Source organism: Haliotis rubra, unplaced genomic scaffold (genome assembly GCF_003918875.1).
Source record: "Haliotis rubra isolate DU_JTF1 unplaced genomic scaffold, ASM391887v1 Scf1145, whole genome shotgun sequence".
Taxonomy (NCBI): domain Eukaryota; kingdom Metazoa; phylum Mollusca; class Gastropoda; order Lepetellida; family Haliotidae; genus Haliotis; species Haliotis rubra.
Genome location: NW_025765054.1, coordinates 189323 through 207509, shown reverse-complemented (window position 1 = coordinate 207509; position 18187 = coordinate 189323).

The window sequence follows — 18187 nt, the reverse complement described above, 5'->3', positions numbered from 1 at the left end:
TACCCCGCTGTCAATGGCAGCTCATTTGGTACTTCGTGGTAGTAATTCTTTATCTCGAATAACATTGAATCACGTATGAAGTACGGAAATTACCGATGTTTTGCGAATGCAAATTGATGGAAGGGAGATAACTCTAAATCTGTTTTTCTTGTCAGCAAAATCTAGCGATGGCTACAAAAGGTTTGTACCCGTGCTTCAAACAATTCAAAATTAACACTAAGGTGTTTGGTAAGATAAATACGTTGTTCACTGGTACCTCGGGGCCCATGGGTTGATGTACCCTCGATGTTTGTTTATGTTCCCCTCGCCCTTCGGGCTCAGGGAACATAAACAAACATCGAGTGTACATCAACCCATGCCCCCCTCGTGACCAGTGAAGAACTTATAATGTGTTACAGTGAGTGAGCCGATGTGATTTTAAGTCACATCGGCAATATTTCAACCGTATCGTGACTAAAGCAAGTTATAAATATATCAACAATTTAAGTGAAATTATAAAATTCTGCCAACGAAGGACAGTAAAATAACTAGATTATCACATATAGAGATATAAAACTAGTAACAAAATCTAAAACATTTGAACTATACAAGACGATACAATATAAAAAACAGGCTATTGATCGCCAACTACTGAAGGTAGATCACAATACTAGGGACCATGGGGACTTACAGTACATTTGCTTCATGCATGGACCCTAGCTGGATTTACACCATCCCTTCAGCCGTTACCAATTCAGCAAATCTAGCCATACATTAAAAGAACAGGTATTCTACGATTAAAAAGTGGAACGTTTTAATTTACTTCGAATGTTTTGGGACTTACATACCCTCTCAGGAGGACAACAATTTCACAGTACTTCAACCCCCCTCGAGGATACAGCCACCAACAATCTGTGCTACTAATTCAAACTTCCAATCATAAAATATTTAGCCATTTACAAATCTGTCAACAAATTTAATTCTTGTATAAATGCAATAATTAAATGAGGACTTATATTAGTAAAAAGATCCTTCATAGTTCGGGATTTGAAATAGATATCCCTTGTGATGGAGTACATAATGTGTTACAGAAAATGACACAGGTTTTTGTCACTTTGATTATGACTGGATCAAACTAACTACAGGAGATGCTACCTGTGTCACCATCAAGGACAACTGGTACCCAGTCATCGCCTTCAACGAGCCCTTAGCCCTTCTCCAGAAGCAACGTGCAGAAGCACTTTACATTCAAGACAGCCTCAGATCAACTACCTCATACTAAGGATCAGCCACACTCATACAAATCAAGGGCAATGTCGTCTCCACAGTAATATCTCTACCAAAAGGCCAATATCAAAATGCCAGACTGCGAGTTTCAACCAGTTGGCCGATCAAAGAAACAAATAGTGTTTCTTATCTTACATTCAACCGCCACCGCCTTCATTCTTTTTACAAAGTATATGATTCTGACAAGTTTGCCAGCATCACTTATTGGGAGGTTTGCAACTAGGGTCCATGTAGGTAGCACGTCCCCAAGTCCCCATGGTCCCTGGAATGGTGATTTACCTTCAGTTGTTGGCGATCTATAGTCCATTTTTATACTGTGTTGTCCTAATTTGAAATCCAATTTTAGAGAGAGATGCTAGTTTTATTCCTTGATACTGTGATATTCTAGTTGACTTAACTGTCCTTCGTCGGCAAGTTTTAATAATTTCTATGTATTTATGGTGAATTCACAACTTGTGTATAGTCACGATATGGCTGAAATATTGCCGATGTGACTTAAAATCTTAACTCACTCACTCACTATTGGGAGGTTTGGGGGTTTGCAGTCCTCACCTGCCTGTTTGTCACGGGGACTAACCAGGTGCGCGTTCATTTCTCAAACAACAAGACAGTGGGATATGTTTCTTCAGTTGTTCTTGTCACAGCAAAGCTTGCGCAATCTGATTTGAAGTCTTCAAAATGATACTAATTCTAAGAAGTGTCTCAAATGTGACATTATTAAATATATTTATTCCATTAGTATCATGTTATTTTTGTATTTCCAGGTTATTACACAAACAAGTTAAGATTTTAACTCACATCGGAAATATTTCAGCCATATCGTGACTTAAAACAACAAGTTAAAATTTCATAAAAAATAAAGGTAAATTATAAACCCCTGCCAACGAAGGACTGTAAAACAACTAGTTTATCATGGATTTCAATTCAAAACTGGTAATTAACTTCAAAGCATTTTAACTATAAATGACAACACAATATGAAACCATGCTATAGATTGCCAACAACTGAAGGTAGATCATCATACTAGGGACCACGGGCATTTATTTTGGAGATACTCTTTATTGATACTGTCCTTTGACAAACATTTATAGCGTACGTGGGCCATTTCACTAGTGTTACATTCCGTCCCTTTTTCCATTCCTCAGGATACTTCATTCTTTGTTTTAGATAATTATGTTGCTGGAATATGAAATGTTACCCTCAAATGTTGGGGCACCTTACACAGGCACCTGACTGTGATATTTTGAACTGCACATGTGGACTTTGGCAAATTGTTTTTTCTCTACCCTTGGAGTTGACAGACTATTACTGATTTACATGTATTTATGATGACGTTCAAATCTTGTTTTAGTCAAGATATGGCTGAAATATTGCCGATGCGACTTTAAATTTTAACTCACTCACTCACTCAATCGCTCGTCACGCCCAAAGTCGGGTTCGTTTCCTCACAGGCCTACTTTTGCTGTCCCCGCTATGGTAATGCCTTTTTACTGATTTGAATGCAGTTTGGATATAGCCGCATGCATCTTGTACCAGTCGAAACGTGTACGCCCAATGCACTAGTCATGTTACCCTCATATATACACAATGTTGTGATATCTAACACAGCCCCACCTCCACCTCCCCATAGAAGATGTTTTGAACTGCACGTTTGGACGTTGGGAAAAGTGTGACGTAAAACCCAACTCACTCACTCTTTATCAAAGGAGAAACCTGTATTTAATAAATATGTCCCGTGAAGTTGGCTCCCTTGAATCATAGTTCCAATACGTTTTACAACACCTTTGATGTGGTAAATATTGATGGCCAACATTGATGATATAACAATATCTCAGTAATGTCTGGTCAAACCATAGAGGGAAAGATTTCGCATGTGACCTCGGATCTATTCAGTTGTGACGATAAAATCTGGCTGGGGCCGGGACGGGGTGTTCGCTGTGATAGTAACAGGTGGAGCGAGCACAGTAGCTAAATAGATATGGTGACAAATGACGTTACAGTTTTATGGTTTTGTTCATTTTAACTCACCTGACTCAAAACGATCCATCAAATTCTTATCAAACACTGAAAATTATGAAAGGTACCATGTAGTGTGTATGTGACATGTGGAATGATTCACAATACGTTTTTTTTTCAGTTTTATTGTGAGATATGACGTTTGACTTCCACATGACCCTATTTTAGCTAACCCGACTAAAAACTAAGCAAGTTTTTAGAACAGAAGATTTACATCTATGGTCCCACATTGTGTGCTTTGAAAAGCTCTCACCAAAAGCCAAAATGATTGCAGAATAACGACTTTATGGTTCCCGTAATGCAGCTTTTCTGAGTGTAATACATGTTCAGCATCATTGAAACCTGCAAGGTCTCTGCATCCTCTGCTAGGTTGGATCATTCACTAAATATGTTTGAGATGCATCAGCTATTCATGAAGGTCCAGGCCATATACTGAACATATAAACACAATGCATTGCACAAAGTGAGTGAGTATAGTTTCAGCAATATTTCCAGCAATATCACGTCGGGGGATACCAGAAATGGACTTCATAATTGTACCCATGTGGGGAATCGAACCCGGGTCTTCGGCAATCCAACCGCCCTCATTACAGAAAGTGCATTTGAAGTAACACTGCATACATATGTTTGATCGCACTGATGGAAATATCATATTATATCAAATTATGAGTTCTAATAATTGGTTTTATACCAGGAATACCATGAATTGCGAAGTGCCCATGCATGAAGCAAATGTACTGTAAGTCCCCATGGTCCCTAGTATGGTGATCTACCTTCAGTCGTTGGCAATCTATAGCCTGGTTTTATATTTTCATGTTGTCAATTATAGTTGAAATATTTTACATTTAATTGCTAGTTTTAAATGGATATCTGTGTTACATTAGTATTTTTTACTGTTCTTCGCCAACAGGCTTTAAATTTCTAACTTTATTGATGTTTGATATAATTAAATTGTTCTCGTCACGATATGGCTGGGGAGTTCGAATGTGTTAATTTGCGGACAAGCTGTATTTTATTTAATCATCTATATATACCAGGGCAAAAACAGCATATGGGGTTTCGGATAGGTTTCCATCGAAACAAAACTTAACTTGAAGGGGAAATCTTTTGTGCAACATTGGGAAAGGTTGTTGGATGGATTTTACCACATTCAGAGGCAATAGCCAAACCATGTGCACCAGACTAAAATACATTGACAATTATGAAGTGAATACAACTGGCTGGTGGACAGTGACTTGCACTTCTTGGCATTATGACACCCCACCTTCAAAGTAGTGTCTTTTCTTATCAAGCAAAGATATTTATAGAACGGTAGTGTAAAACCCAGAGATAATGTCCATGAATTCGGACTATATAGGCTGTCACAACTCCATACATTTCTTCAACTCTTTTTTGACATGACATTACAGCAACAATGAAATCGACACTGGTCTTTCTCGTCGTGTTCCTGACAATAGGGTGTGCATACAGTGAAACAACATTAACGATCTACCCTCAGTGGCTGGCACAGGGACGTAGTATTGTCTATGAGACTGACAGGTGGAACAAGCACAATGGCCTGGACCCGGAGTCCCTCATGGCTGACTGTCGGAGCCTTGGGACTGACAGTGGACGCTGGATACATGAAGATGATAGTAACCGACTCTTTCAAGATGTGAGATTTTCTAATTTGATTATTTGTTTTGCCTTTCTAGTTCACATATACTCTTTAACAAATTGGGGCAGGCTTAATATTTCAAAGATTGTACACAGCAAAAATAACTTGGTTTCCGGACCCCGGAAACCTAACGGAAACAAAATGGAAACTTACGTTTCAACTAGGTTTCCGGAACGTTTCTCTACATTTCCTTCAAGTTTCCGGAAAACGGAAACTTACAAATTACCCAGAAACCGGCATGGCTCCAGTGCGTTTCCGTTACCCAGTTTCCAGTGAGGGCTCCAGTGCGTTTCCGTTACCCAGTTTCCAGTAAGGCTCCAGTGCGTTTCCGTTACCCAGTTTCCAGTAAGGCTCCAGTGCGTTTCCGTTACCGTTTTTCCTCTAGGGCTCCAGTGCGTTTCCGTTACCCAGATTCTTGTATGGTTCCAGTGCGTTTCCGTTACGCAGATTCCTATGAGGTTCCATTGGGTTTCCCTTATCCTCTACTTTCAGATGGTTTCATATACATTGTATTTACTTAGTTCAATTATGATTCCCTGTGAATTTCGTTTCTATTAATAACATTTACCATGTTCCATAAGTTTCAGTAAATCAGAATCTGTATGGCTCCATTTGGTTTCAATCATTAGTATTCAGTGATTACCATATGTCCATATTAAATTATGATTATTCAACTAAATTAACTGTAGTTGAAATGAGTGTATTATATATTTGAATGTATTAGGTCATATCTTTTATTCATGATACATTGAAATATAAAATAAACTCATTTCAAGTACAGTTACCTCAACACCACATGGACATAGAAATAAATAAATACAAAATCAGGCATGTCAGTCGATTTCTGTTTATTCATCATAAACATATCATATCTATGTTTCAATTAAACATTGACACAAAGCACACAGAGAGAGAGAGAGAGAGAGAGAGAGAGAGAGAGAGAGAGAGAGAGAGAGAGAGAGAGAGAGTAGTTTGTTCAAATAAATATTATGGAGGGTTGGCATTTTTTATATGAGGGACATTAATTTTTAATCTTAGTCTCAGAAACAACAAATTTAGATGTTCTTGTCCTAAACAGGGTGACTACAGGAGATAATTGAATGTACATTTAGACATTCCATTCTATTCCTAAGACCTTTAGGTGGTTGGAAAGCATCTTGTTGGATGGTGTCGCAAGTTCTTCATTTTTGCTGCTGGAGCTTCAGACACCACTGGCGATGTCAATTCTAGGGTTAGGACTGCAGCCACCTTCTGTGTTCTTTTCTCTGCCCAGCTAGATCCTTCAGGAGGTGTTGGAGTTTCTGGGGGAAAAAATGAAATTCTTGCACTGCGAAAGTTATGTCCAACATTTATTCTTGAGAGCGGCACTTGTTTTAATTAGATAATGGCACTTTACGTAGATGGGTAATGGCATGTGATAAGGAAAGTTATTCTATTACAGGTATATAGCGATGTGATAATATGTAGCACATCATGTCAGTGACTCAGGGTGTTTTAAATTGGTGTCAGGAAGTGTATAAACCGGTACAAATGATATTATATAATCCAGTTTCAGGAACTTACAGATCAGATTCTTTTGTTTCTTTTAGCATCTTTCCTTTGTTTTTCTTTCCTGTAATCTGCCGACGTCGATCGTCCGTCTTGCTCCTCCAGATTATCCAAAAGGTTTCTATTAAGAAAAGCAAATGAATTAATTTTCATTCGTCCAATAATAGATTATTACAATCCGACACAAACATTCATAAGTTTGATTATTATCATGTATCAAACCAAGTAATAAGTAATTGTGGTATATCAACTACATGTATATGCATTACTGCGAGGGTGTGAGAAGTTTTCTATTAACATGACAGACATGATTATGCAGCAAATATGCACTACATAATAGTATGCTATGTCAATTCTACTGCTAGTACTAGATACCTGACAATGAAATAATTAGATGCTAGATTTACCCAATGGTGAACAAGAAACGAATTAATTGTATTTTGTATTACTGACGTCTCTAATCTTATAAAACCAAACATATATCTTGATTATGATGACGAGCAATAATAAAACTTGGGGTAAGTTTTTTTTACCTTAAATAAGTAACTTTTAATGGATTTTCAAGGTACTCCGGGAACTTTTCGATGATTCTTCTCACAATAGCCTAAAACAAAAAGAGACACACATTTGGATCATGAACATATGTCGATTGGTAATATCTTCCACCGGAATATCATGAACTACTGGTTTCATCTATATTTGTTGCCTTGCTGGATACATGTATAACAATTTCTTAAAATATATTTTTATTCCATCAATAACCTGGAAAGGTGAACAAGCCAAGTGTCTTATATAAACGCCGCTCCAGTACACGGTTCCAATATAGCTGGATACATAATTGAAATAGTCCGACAAGAAAAGAATAATACTGAGACAAAATTACACTCAGAAAAATGACTGAAGAATAAATATTTGGTTATGGTGTTGGTTGTGCCCAGCAACAAAATGAGCTGCCGCAGGAAATAAAAATTATATAAACATCAGACTCAACGTACAGGAACACAAAGGTATACTTGTCTTATGGTTATATTTTAACGGAATGTTCAGCTGGTATCAACAATAATGTTGTTTTTTAACAGATTTCACACCAAAATGCAATGTCCACATTAATAACCGTGGGAGAAATCGAAATGCGAGCGCACCGTTACTGTAAGATAAAGGTTCCTACCGAAAACGTTTAATTCGATGCAAAGTGACTGCTATGATAAGAAGAAAATAATTAATTTTATCTGAAACCTACCTGCCAATTTCTCTGTCTTGGGCTTCCGTTGAGATCGCTTGAGTTCCCGGATCCTTGTTTCCAAAGCTTCGATTGTCAAGTTTGTTGCCATGTGTCAAGAAAACTATAGCAAGTATACAGACTGCCATTTCTACTACCTTACTCTCATAGACTTACTTGAAAACAACAAAGAAGTTTTTTCCAATCTCGCGCGTGTACGTTTGAACAAAGATGGCGGCATTTCAAACAAAGACTTATGGGTACTCAATTAGGTTGTGTTTTTTTTTCATTTCTATTGTAAACATACCAATAGTCTGCTTTCCCTTCACAAGCTTGGAAAAACACTGATAACTGCAATATGTGGTTATGTAAATTGTTTGTTTTTACAATGTCCGTCACATCTCGCGAGGCCTCATTCATTCCAAATCAAGCGCTTCCGGTTTCGGGACAACAATTTTAGTATGTGGTCTGACTGCCAGCTGGGCAGCATGCTACCTCGACCGTGACGGACCCAGGGACTGGGCAGCTGTCAACCATGGCAGAATTTCCTCAACCTAAAGAATGAAACAATAAGAACGGTGGATGTATTTCCCGTAATAAAGTACTCAAGCAGTCAGTATAAGCTTTTTTCAGATTTTCCGATGCGTTGATCGTATATGACCGATCCAAATTGATCCTATTTCTGTGTTTTTGACCTGATATTGAATCATATCAAGAACAATGTGATGGTTGATGACCTATTATTTTAAAACCACAAAGCGTAGTTTCCCTAAGATTCTGTAGGCAATTAATATTGCATGCAATACAACGATTTTACCCGTATATTTGTCATCATTCACTTGATGGTCATCTAGTGAACTTATAACAGGTATAGTACTACATGTTATGTAATATATGCATGCAGGTGCAGCAAAAGGAATTATCAGCTGAGTTAAAAAAACAAACACAGATGAAAGGATTAACCGATAACACGCTAATTGATTTATTACTTTTATCTTGCACGACGTCTTTGTCAAAAGGGCCCGTCAAAAGATAGTCTTTATGTTTGTAGAGTTACTAACGTATACTGAAAAGGTTTAGTACCGTGATGTAGACATTTGTGATGTTTGTAACAACAATAAGGGCGACACACAGGGATTTTCAGGTTGACCGCACTTGGAGAACAATGGACATAATCTGTGATGATAGGCATGCAGGTAACACTAAATTCCCAAGTTGAAAACAAAATAAATTGTACAACGAAGTGATATCCGTAGAAAATACCAGATGTTAGATAATATTTTACATATTCATGACATGGCAACAACAATAAAATCCATTAAAATGACATCTTGGCACAAATTATTTTAATCATCATAATGATAAAACAATTTCATAATACATGTACATAGTACACATCCAGTCTACACTGCAGTTTCATTAAGTATGAAACTGCTTCTGCGAACGCAAGTACATTTATTCTTCCTGTTGACAAATCATCAGTGGTATTGTAAAATATATTTATCTTACATGTATTTATTGTCACAGCGGATATTTATAAATTATACCTTTATATCATTGTTGACACGTTCGTGGTTACGTATGTCAGGATGTTTGGTGACTATATCATCTACAGTGGAGACAGCTGAGACTCTACAACATACCCAGGACATCCAAGATGTAGCATTTTTCTAAAGCGTACCATCCATACATACAGCCTCGTGAAGTCGGAATGAACTTTTACTTTACACATGTAACTGCTGTTTTGCCATAATAAAAGTGATGAATTATGGCCAGCATATTATGTACCAAAATTGATGAGTTGGTGCTTACTCATATCAATCAAAACAAGCTAAGTGAGTTCAATTTCATTGATTTTCATCATGTAAGTGAACAAGGGGTGAGTTCGTGTCACCTATTTCGCTAGGTATTTCAGAAAGCTAATCCCTTAAAACAACATGCACCGTTTTTAAAGAATTGTGACATTATGTAAAAACTTGTCAGGTGTATTATCTTTGGTGTCCAGTGAAACCCGATCACGTGACATGGAACAGTTTTTTGGGGGCAGCTGCCGATGAATGGCATATCGTTCCATTATATGGATACTGATGGATACTTTTCTCGAACAAGGTAATAGCCCATTAGTTTTGTTATAACGTTAGTTGGTTTTAAGTTTGATATCTGTATTTTGTTTTCATTTTTCTTGTAGCATTCAACAAAATTATTCCACAAACAACATTGTTCATGTGAGTTATAAGCCCCACCTCTCCTCTTCGGACAATCCAGGGGCGTACCCAACAAGATCTCTTAGTTTTTTCAGGTTGTAAACTGATTTCCTTATATTTTAGGTACTCTATGACATATTTAGAAAGCCATTTAATAAATTTATGAGGTTCCAAAGTGCTTATAAATATGATAATGGATCAATAATGATAATGCTATAATTAAAAGGCAAAACGTTCATTGACTTCATTTTCTTTCAATCCCAACATTTTTCACCACCGGCAGATGACGTTAAACTTAAACATATTTTATATCTATAGGTCTACTTTGTAATTTGTTGAAGCCTGTATTATGTTCTTTATTGGACATTTACGAACTATTGTCCTTTTTAGTACAGTTATGTGTAATGTGCATAACCACTCCCAGTTAGTTGTATTAGTATGTATCACTTTGAGAAAAACAAATGGAAAGCCAATGGGTAACTGAAACCTAATGGAGCCTTACCGGTTCCTCAGTAATTTAAAAGTTTAAGGCATCTGTGAGTGTACCTAACAAACCGTTAAGGAGACAAAGTAGAATCTTAAGTTTCCGTAATATGGTTTAACTTTTCCTGAAATTATTCTTCTTTCATGTGACAGTATCTTTTATTTGAATTCTGGTGTACACTGAGAACACTAAACTGAAACTTACATACATGGAATACATAGACAGTTTAGCGTAGGTTAATGTCGGTTATATGCTGAATATACTGGTATATATGGAGTAATTTCCTGTACGTTCGTTTCATTGACGTTCCCATCAATGATGGTTTCAAGCTGCTTTATGCAATGGAAACTACCAATGATACTTTACTTTAAATTCCCGTTTCTGGAAACTAACTTTGTTGGTTTCCGGTAGTTTCCCAGTCGCTGAAACTAACCTTGGAAATTTAAATTTTAATGTGTGCATTATATAATTTTTTTTTACCTGTCTGCGAAAGAAAAATAAGTAAAATAACTAGTCTATCACAAATGTACACTAAAAACATATAACCATAAACACTTATACAGTACAGTATAAAAATGGGCTATTGCTTTTCCTCCCTGCATGGGCCCAAGCTGGATACTGTATATAGAAATTATTTTACAAGTGTAACAGTAAATATAGCCCTCAATGGAACAACAATAGCTAAGTTTGCCATTTCATCTAAGCTGAAACCAACAGACTTGTCAGTTTCCAGGTACAGAAACCTAGCTGAAACCTACATTACCCAGTATCCAATAGGTTTCCGCAACAACGGAAACTAAGTCATTTTGCTATGAATCTTTCAGCGACCTGAAACTAAATGGAAACTCATAATGACAGTTTCAGTTGTAGAAATCAGACGGAAACCTAGATTTGTTAGTTTCAGTTTTGTAAACTACGCGGAAACTCACATTGTCTGTTTCCGGATGCTGAAACCTAGCGGAAACGTACATTACCCAGTATCCATTAGGTTTCCGCAACAAAATGGAAACTAAAGTTATTTTGACGGAAACTAAGTCATTTTGTTAGGAATCTTTCAGCGACCTGAAACTAAATGGAAACTCATAATGACAGTTTCAGTTGTAGAAATCAGACGGAAACCTAGATTTGTTAGTTTCAGTTTTGTAAACTACGCGGAAACTCACATTGTCTGTTTCCGGATGCTGAAACCTAGCGGAAACCTACATTACCCAGTATCAAATAGGTTTCCGCAACAACGGAAACTAAGTCATTTTGTTAAGAATCTTTCAGCGACCTGAAACTAAATGGAAACTCATAATGACAGTTTCAGTTGTAGAAATCAGACGGAAACCTAGATTTGTTAGTTTCAGTTTTGTAAACTACGCGGAAACTCACATTGTCTGTTTCCGGATGCTGAAACCTAGCGGAAACCTACATTACCCAGTATCCATTAGGTTTCCGCAAAAATGGAAACTAAGTTATTTTTGCTGTGTATGTCACAGACACACACAGGCGCACAAACACACGCATGCACTAAGGCACAGACACACGGACACATACTCCTTTACTGAGGGGGGCATGACCAAATGCTGAGAACTAACACTTTGTCTTAACTATGATAATTATGTAGGAAAATGCAAATCAATGACATTAAATTCCACTCATGAGAAGTTGAAAGAACATGAATACAAGACGCCTTTTTCATAATAATTTCTGCCTGCTTTGATGAATTGAAATACCGAAGGTAGTTATTCACAGAGATTCATGTCTTCAAGTTGTAGATGCTTTCACTTGATGAAAGGGACAGAAAATCCCTGGAGCTCTATCACAAACTCTTCGAAGGAGTCTCAAGCCTTCAGGTCGACGTTTAAACTATCATGGTATCTTAATTTACAATTCGTACAGTGGCCAGAGGACCCAAACCGTAGTGGTTACCCTGACCCCAACTACTTGAAGAACTTCACCAAACAGCAGGAATATTTCTCCACCTATCTTGCTAACATCGAAAGTGGTTATGCGAACGAAATGGTCATGATGGCGAGAGGTGAGAAAGTTCAGGTCATACTGAAAAGCTACATTCACATTCATATCTCTTTCTCAAATATACTAGGCACATAAAGAAACTGTGCATACAAACATTTTAAATCTAAATTTATCAAACCTGTGTAGACACATAAGGATTTACACTCAGATATTAGTGACATGTATACAACATACATGCACGTGCCACGTTCCGTGACGTCAGTGGGTTCGTCCTTGAGACGTGCAATACGTTGTTGCACGTGCATTCCGGGAAAGAGAAACTGCGCAAATGAATGCCACACAATAATGTCACTTTGGAAAGCTCAACCCCTGCCCTTGCGATCGTTCAAAAAATTAAACGGCTATTGACTTCGCCGTATCCACTCCAACACAGTTCGACAACGTTTACGTCATCACGGGATCAGACCACGACGTCCCGCCATACGGCCTATCCTGACACAACGTCATGGACAAGCTCGCCGAATGTGGTGCCAAAATCATGTCCGCAGACCCTTGTTTTGGTGGAGAAATGTTGTTTTTAAAGATGAGTCCAGGTTTAACATTTCCCATAGTGATGGACGTCAACGTGCCTATAGACGCGTGGGAGGACGTTATGCACAGGCCTGTGTCTTGGAGAGGAATCGCTTTGGTGGTGATTCCATGATGATTTGGGGTGGAATAACAGCACGCCAAAGAACTCCTTTGGTGATTGTTCAGGGCAACTTAACTGGTGTGGGCTACAGGGATCAGATTCTTCGACCTGTGGCAATTCCTTTTCTGCAACGTCATGGCCCTGGGTTAACATTCCAACAGGACAATGCTCGCCCTCATATGGCAAGGGTTGCTTTGGATTTCTTGCAACACCACAACGTTGACTTACTGCCTTGGCCTGCAAATTCACCGGATCTCTCCCCGATAGAGCATGTTTGGGACGAGATGGATCGACGTCTACACCGTCTTCCTCATCTGCCAGATAACGTCCTTGACCTTGCAACAGAACTTGAGAGAATCTGGCGTGACATCCCACAAGCCTTCCTTGCACGTTTGATAGGCTCTATGTGTCGTCGATGCACTGCTGTTCTCAATGCCGATGGTGGACATACCCGTTATTGAGCTTGTGACATGGTCGTTTGACCCCTCTCCCGCTTGTGGACTCGTGACGTCATTGTGATTGACTTTTCAATTGAAATTCTCCCGACTTGTTATGGTCTCATGATCCCTCAATTAAAGTTTATATGTACCTTTGACATTGTTATCGTACTTATCAACTGGGATAATATTTCGACAATGCACAGTTTCTTTATGTGGCTAGTATATATCTGTTTTCTAAAATTAACGAAATTGTGTCTCGGTACAAATTTAAACTCAGTGTAATATAAAAAGCAGTAGCTATAGCAATAAAGACAATGATGGCGATATTTACCTCTCAGTAACAGTAATCCAATTTGGAAGAAAGGCTTGTAGCGTTCCCTGAGTTGTCATCACATACAAAGCTTGCCTATTTGTGCCATAAGGTGTTATGTAAAATGGGCGGTAACAGGTTACCCCTCTCTAAATGTAGCACGCCACTCGACAGGTACAGTGTAGAAAAAGTTAAGAGTTGTTGTACAAGGTATAACACTCTAGTCTCACCCCATCACACACCAAGTATGTAAAGAGTGGATAAAGATGTTTGGAGACATTTAGGGATAGGGATAATAATACGTAAATAAAACACACTCTTGATGGGTTATGAGAATTAATTTCATGTATCCTGGTAAGATAAAAAATACATATTCCAACCAAGAGTTTAGCGATTTTATTTAAGTCTATTTCAGTCAGAAATGTTCAGAGCTGTGTTCCGTGGCCCAACAGTAACCTATGGTCGTGGGTCCGGACAGAGGTTCGCCCCGACTACATTTCTTTGCAACATATCAGCAGCATACCTATGCTCGTGGGTTTGACCTATGTGGTACATGCCCTGTGCATTTCTTCGGTTTCTTAGCCAGAATTAAGCTGACGCTTAACAGAAATACTGTTCAAACCATCCACCAACCCAACTCACCACAAACAACGCGGTTTCCAAACAACGCACTCACTCTCAATCTGAGCCGATTCGTATTAAAAAAAAGCTGAAATATGTTTTCATACTGTTATTATTATGTTAGTTTCATGTTCTGTTATACTGTTAATTTCAGCTCATAACTGGCCAAGTTGGATAAACCAATCTGAACATGATGGTCAGTTCCCTAACAACATTGATGCGGCTGTTGAGTTCATAACCTTGATGGTGCAAGGAGTATATGACTACACCAATGGAGAAATCCCACCCTACTTCGAGCCAATAAATGAACCGGACGCTAAGCCTTACATCTGGAATTTTACTGCTGTTGCCAGCTTTCACAAATTAGTTGCTGACAAACTCCATGCTCGATTTAACATCAAGGTAATTGGTCCTACACTTGACGGAGAAACTGGGTTGGCAGATAGAAACGACTTTTCGTATTGGAAAAAGGTGGCATATTTCATGGACCTCACCCAAGGCTATCTAGATGAATTTTCCTTCCATTCGTACAACTCACTCATTGTTTCGGGAAATCTCACAATCTTACTGGAATGAATGAAGCACGTTTGGTAGCATTTGTCGACCTTGTGGAAAGTTATGCCTCTGTAAAGACAGGGAAGCAGGTCCCGCTTGTTATCAGTGAATATGGCCGAGGATCTGTGACAGGAATTGATCCGAATGCTCCATCGGGTATAGTTGACTTTTCAACAATATACCACTCCAATGCCCACAGATTTACCCAACTAAGTCTCAGGGAATACATTGACAGAACAGTGGTGTTTCTTTTAGCCAATGAAAAATATCCAGGACATGATAGTCTCAACTGGTCACTTTTCACTCTCCAAGGAAATGCTACACGTATTACTGACGTCTACAAGTTTTGGTACAAATTCACTTCAGACTACTCCTTTATCAGAACTACCAGCCAATATGACGGAGCGGGAACGAGCAGTGTCACCATTAGCAATGTCCAGTTCCTGAATAACGAAACTGTCGTTCTCTTGCACAGCTATTCTCAGAAAACACAAAATGTCAAGTTAGTATTTGAAGACGACTGGATCAAACCAACTACAGGAGAAGCTACTTGTATCACCATCAAAGACAACTGGTATCCGATCATGACCTTCAACACACCCTTCGACATCCAGAAGACACGGGGAATGATTGAACTTCCTCCCGAGGCAACATGTCACTTTACGTTCAAGACCACCTCAAACCAGCTACCTAGAGTCACACTCAATGAAACCACATTCTACGGAGCCGATACACTTATACCAGTAAAGGACAACGTGGCTTTGACAGAAATAAATCTACCGAAAGGCCAGTATTACAGTGCAAGAATGAGAGTTTCAACCAGTTGGCCGATCAATGTTACGAACAGTGTATCGTATCTTACATTTAACCACCACCGTCTGGACTCGTTTTACAAACTGTATGATTCTGACAAGTTTGCTCAAACCACGTACTGGCAGGTTTGGGAGTTTGCAGTCCCTACCTCCCTGTTTGTCACAGGGGCTAACCAGGTACAGGTTCACTTCTCAAGCAGCATGACAACAGGATATGTTTCTTCAGTTGCTCTTGTCACAGGCAAGCTCGTCCAATCTGATTTGTTCTCTTCATAATGATACTAATTCTCAGAGATGTATCAAATGTGAAATTATTTAATAAAGTTTATTAATGAGTGTCCTGCTATTGATTTATTTTAAGGTATTTAGACAGATAATATTTTTAAACAACAGCTATGTTCCAGAACACACTGTTTGGCAGCTTTCAGAAATTTGTCTCTGAGAATGTATTGGTTGCTGGTCTTTATAATTAATACGTTTAACTAATAAGTTTAGATTGGTCCGTTTTAGCAGCTCGCTTGTACTTTTGTGATTTACCGCAGCACTGTGCAATGTACTGTGCTGTAACCACAACCATATTCCCACCACACACAATAATTTGTGCACATGCGCATGCACGCGCATATAACCATCATCTGGGTTTTTTGTCTGACACAAACGTTGGGTGTTAACACTCTTGTGTTCATGGTTCTTGATTTAGTGAAATCAGCTCTGTATACACATGTTGGGACGGCGCGTTGGGACTCTTCACGGGTGCCTGTATTGCTGGAATAACCACTCTTTCAACATACACGCAGTGTGCAGTTGGACGGAGATGCTGCCTTAGTACGTTAGTGTACACTGTGCCAGTCACGTTACCCTCAAATACACATGTTGGGACGGCGCGTTGGGACTCTTCACGGGTGCCTGTATTGCTGGAATAACCACTCTTTCACCATACACGCAGTGTGCAGTTGGACGGAGACGCTGCCTTAGCACGTTAGTGTACACTGTATCAGTCACGTTACCCTCAAATACACATGTTGGGACGGAGCGTTGTGACGTTAGTAAAAAAATTTAATTTATATACGGTTTTTCTCATTTGAATGCAGTTTGGATATACCCACACTTAAATTGTCCCATTCGAAATTTGTACGTCCAAAGCACCGGTTCAAATTTTCTTCTCGCTGTTTAGATGTGGTGATTTCTACCAACCCATTGCCTGTAAATGTTCCTGTATCAATAAGTTCATGCCTATTTTTCTCATAGGTCTTTTCACAGACGACAGTATACCAAGTTGCCTTTTATCTTCAACAGTCAGTTTCCTTTTCTTCAGGTCAAAATAGTTATCAGTACGTAAGTCCCGAAACATTTAAAGTAAATTTAAACTTACCAGATTCTTTAAACGTAGTATTGTTGTGATTTTAATTTATGGCTAAATTCAACTACAATCGCCAGTGGCTGAAGGGGTGATATAAATCCAGCTAGGGTCCATGCTGGTAGCAAATGCACTGTAAGCCCCCATGGTCCCTAATATGGTGATCTACCTTCAGTTGTTTGCGATCAATAGACCCATGTTTACATTGTATTGTCCCCAATTTTTTTTCTACTTTCATAGATATATGCTAGCTAGTTTTAACTAATTTTGTGATAATCTAGTAATTTTACTGTCAATTTCGTTGACAGGGTTTTATATATTATATGTATGCATTATGAATTTAGAACTATTTTTAGTCACGATAGGGCTGAAATATTGTGTCTTTAAATCTTCACACTCACCCACTCACAAAAGTTATCAAAACAAGGCCCACAGTCATGTCTTTTATCAAGGGAGAAAACCTCACAAATATGTCATGTTGAGTTGTCTCCTTTGAATCAAGTTCTACGTTCTACAACACCTTTGATGTGGTACATATTGAGTCAAATTATAGCTGAAGGTGAACATGTGTGCTTGGAACATTCATGGTCTTCCAAATTTCACCTAAAAGATAATTCATTTATGGATTTCTGTGCACAGTTTGACATTATGTTAGTTCTAACAGTTAACACCATCTTTTTTGTAGAAAAAAACCCCACGGAGCCTGAGATTAACAACAGGGGGTGTATTACAAATATTTACGGCTGTGACGTCAAAAGCGAGCCGGAGACGTGACGTAGCGTTCGCCGTTATATTAACAAGTGGAGCAACCGCAGTGGATAAGTATCGTTAAAAACTCTTACCATGGCAAATACCGTTACAGTTTTGTAACTGAGCTGACTCAAAAAACGTTTTCACGAATGTCTTATCCTATAACGACAATTCCCTAACATGTAGTGAGTCTGTGACATGTGGAATGATATACAATACGATTTCCTTTGGCACATATTGTGCAATCCTTGTGGAGATATGACGTTTGACTTCCACGTGACCCTATTTTAGCATA